Here is a 3483-nt window from a genome sequence, read left to right as displayed (position 1 = left end):
TAGAATTACAACCTGCCTATACAAATGCACCAAAATATTTCATCATGAATTTCACAAAAATCTCCAAATTTCTTTTATAAGATAAATACTAAGTAAAATTCTAATCTAATTACATATATACCACCTTAGCTAACCAATTTTTAAAAAGTGAAATACACCTTTGCATGGAGAGCCCCTAAAATATTAGAATGCTTCTTTTTCAATCACTTTGCATCCTTTCAATCTTTTGGGTTTTATAAAATAATCATTAACCATATAATTTGAATATTTACTACATTCTTAAGAAATATAGAAGTATCTCAAGTATATGCAAAGTTCTAACTTCATGTACCAATTTTAAAGGTAATTAACTTCTTCGTTAAAAAAAAAAAAAAAGGTTACATAATTCTATTTTTTTTTTTTATGGCAAAGAATTTTCTTTTTAAATATATGATCAATACTCCATCAATATTAAATACTTATTTTATTTTATTTTTTCTCTATCTTTACTTCAAATTTTAATAATTTCATTCTTAAGTTTCACTTTATTCCTTTTTTTGTTTAACCTTTTAAAAAATAATTCAATTTTAAATAAAAAATAAGCATAGAAGATAAAAATAATTTGCTTATCTAAATGCAAAGAAAACTCACGATGTCTCAAGTACACATTTTCTCCGCCTTCATGAGCATATAGGTTGATCCACGGAGCAACCCACACTTCCATGTAAGAGCAATATGATTTTATTTCACGTAGCATGTTTAAAATTTAAAGTTAAAGTTTTTATATTTGCTAATCTACCTTGAAAAACCAAATATTGTTCACCTTTAGGTTCCAAAATCTTTACCCGTATGAGAACAAGTATATGTTGATAAAAGGTGCATGATTAAATTGTGAAATATATATCAACGGTCATGTTGTGCTTGGTTTTGTTTTTATCGTCCCGGTTTGGTTTATATTTAGACTGCTTGCTTTCATTTTAGAGCATAAGTAATTTTAATATATTTTGGATAATTACTATGAAAAAAAATAAATCTAACAATATGAAAGCTAAAACGTAGTTTTCTTGAAACAAATCACTTTTTAAGAATTTATTTAATTTCTTTGTCATATCAATTTATAATTTATTTATAGATTAAATAGATTAATAAATTTGATTATAATTATATAAAATCATAATACATCTATTGTGATCATTCTATCACCTCATATCTGGCTTAAAAATAGTATTTTTATCAAACAACTGCAATTCTTACAATAATTTTCAAGCGCAATTTTAACAAAATTTTACAAAATAAATATCTATTTACAAAACACATAATAGCATTATATTAGCATAAAATAGAACAGAAGAAAAAAGCAATGCCAAACAAAGACTAAATCACTTATTCCTTTTAATTCAAAGAAGCAATTAAATTTACTATTTCAATTTTAAAAAGCAATTAATTCCTATTTTTATATTTTACCATATTAAATCATAAAAAATTTAGAAAAGGGGTTATTCTGATTTAAGAAATTCAAGAACGACTTCAAAAAAAGCAATCACCTGAGGAATATTATTAAACCGAATGACATGATCAGAAAGTGTTGAACCAGGAAAAACATCTCCGCCAATTGCAATGCCTAAAAATTTAATTAGATAGCAAAACTTTTAGGCCACTATCACAACAAATGAAAATAAAGACGAACAAGTGGGCTACACATTCTACATATACAAAAGAAGACGAGTCAAGAAAGGAGTTAATGTGGAATAGCTCAATACCTTCATAAATTCCATCAGTTACACGTGCAATTGTATTGTAAAGCTCATTTGACATCCCACCCTATCATTAAAAAAAAAAAACTATTCTTCAATAGGTATAAAGATTGTCAACAACAAATCACACATTTCTAAAATTAACTCGATAAAAAAATGCAAATATTCATAACCAATAGTCAAAGATTGTTCCCACTCAACTCACGATCGATGTGAGTTATAAACACTTCTATTATGCTTAATAATGGAATAGTTGACAAGATCCACCAAATTGCATGAAACACTTGATTTCAAGCAAATTATTAGCTTTGATCCAGTTAAGGCTATCTCATGAGGGGTGAAAGTTGAGCCCAAAATATCAATCCAAACAACCACCAATACAAAGATTATGATAATGCGTAAAGGCTAACTATTAATTTTGTTTCTGTTTTATTTAACTGTCTATTGTGAAGTTAATTTCACACATATGTGCATCTCGAGACCTTCGATTGCTATATTGTACAAATAGCAATGTGACATCCAACAGAATTTCTATTTCAACTTAATTCAAGCAGTCTCTAACATAATCCATAATATAACCTTATAAATAATATAAAAATCATCAGACTACTCCCTCATAATCACCATTGAAGAATAAAACGACTTCTAAATTTCCTAATGCAATTTCATGATCCAGGAGTCTCTAGATTTTTTTGTTTCTTTTTTAGAAAGGTGCTCACGTTATCATGTCTTCAACATGATCTTGGAATATAGAATGATCAGCACATAAGAGTGGAACAGAAGTAAACCAAGAGACCAGTAATAGTTAGACATACCGATTTAGAGACAAAACCAACAGATCCAGGTCTATAGAGCTTGCATTGAATTATATTGTCGATTGTTCCTGCTGTATCGCCTATCTTAAAAGCTCCTGCTTGGATTCCCCCAACAGTGGCAGGACCAATGACTACCTGATAATATTAACAAACATGCAAGGTTAACATGCAAAAGAAGAAAAACTCAATAAATAGAGCAATGCATACACGGCATACTATGAAGTAATACTTCCATTGTTGTAATATATTGATGCTTATAATTTTATCTACAATTTTATGATACAAACTTCTAAGTAAATTGGAAAAAGTTTTTTAGTCAAATTTAAATTGTATTACCTGATCTAAACAATCATATACTCACCAAATCCACACACATTTTTGCCACTTGTCGGTATTCATTTAAAAAATTCATGGGGGAAATTTAGCAAAAATAATGATAATATAATTAAAGTGAGGACGAATTACATACATACCACTCAACTCCAATGTGTTTACATATCTAACACCTAAATTCAATTTTACATGCATACCACCAAACTAATGCTTGAAAAGACATGAAAAGGTGTATTTCAGTTTTTAAAAGTTAAAATGGTGGTATTTTTATGTGATATGAAAGATTTGGGTGGTATAAATGTAAGAAGTAATGTTCAGGTGTTAGATATGTAAATACATAAGAATTGAGCGGCATGTATGTAAATGCCCCTTAAAGTAAATCTTTCATAAATGATGCAAGCAAATAAACCAGATAAGCCAATAGGATCGACATAGAAAACATGCTTACACCACATTCAAGCAGTGGAAGCAAGAAAAGCCTTTCTTGATCCCCATTTTATTATTATTTTTTTTATGGATGGTAAAACGGTTTGATTTTTCTGAGAGTGGAAATGTAAGTTAAGATAGATGGAAAATTTGGGATAATTTTGGTGATGTTTGAT

The 3483-nt window shown here is 28.3% G+C and overlaps 1 long non-coding RNA gene across 1 annotated transcript; it reads right to left on the bottom strand.

Moving 5' to 3' along the window:
- Positions 1 to 1521: 1521 nt before the first annotated feature.
- Positions 1522 to 2679, bottom strand: LOC110036312. The gene is made up of 3 exons (XR_002295223.1): positions 2549 to 2679; positions 1740 to 1800; positions 1522 to 1600 (listed from the first exon to the last, which is right to left on the bottom strand). It is a non-coding gene; the product is annotated as an uncharacterized LOC110036312 (long non-coding RNA).
- Positions 2680 to 3483: the final 804 nt, after the last annotated feature.

This window comes from Phalaenopsis equestris, unplaced genomic scaffold (genome assembly GCF_001263595.1).
Source record: "Phalaenopsis equestris unplaced genomic scaffold, ASM126359v1 Scaffold204984, whole genome shotgun sequence".
Taxonomy (NCBI): domain Eukaryota; kingdom Viridiplantae; phylum Streptophyta; class Magnoliopsida; order Asparagales; family Orchidaceae; genus Phalaenopsis; species Phalaenopsis equestris.
This window is presented reverse-complemented; position numbering and strand designations above follow the sequence as displayed.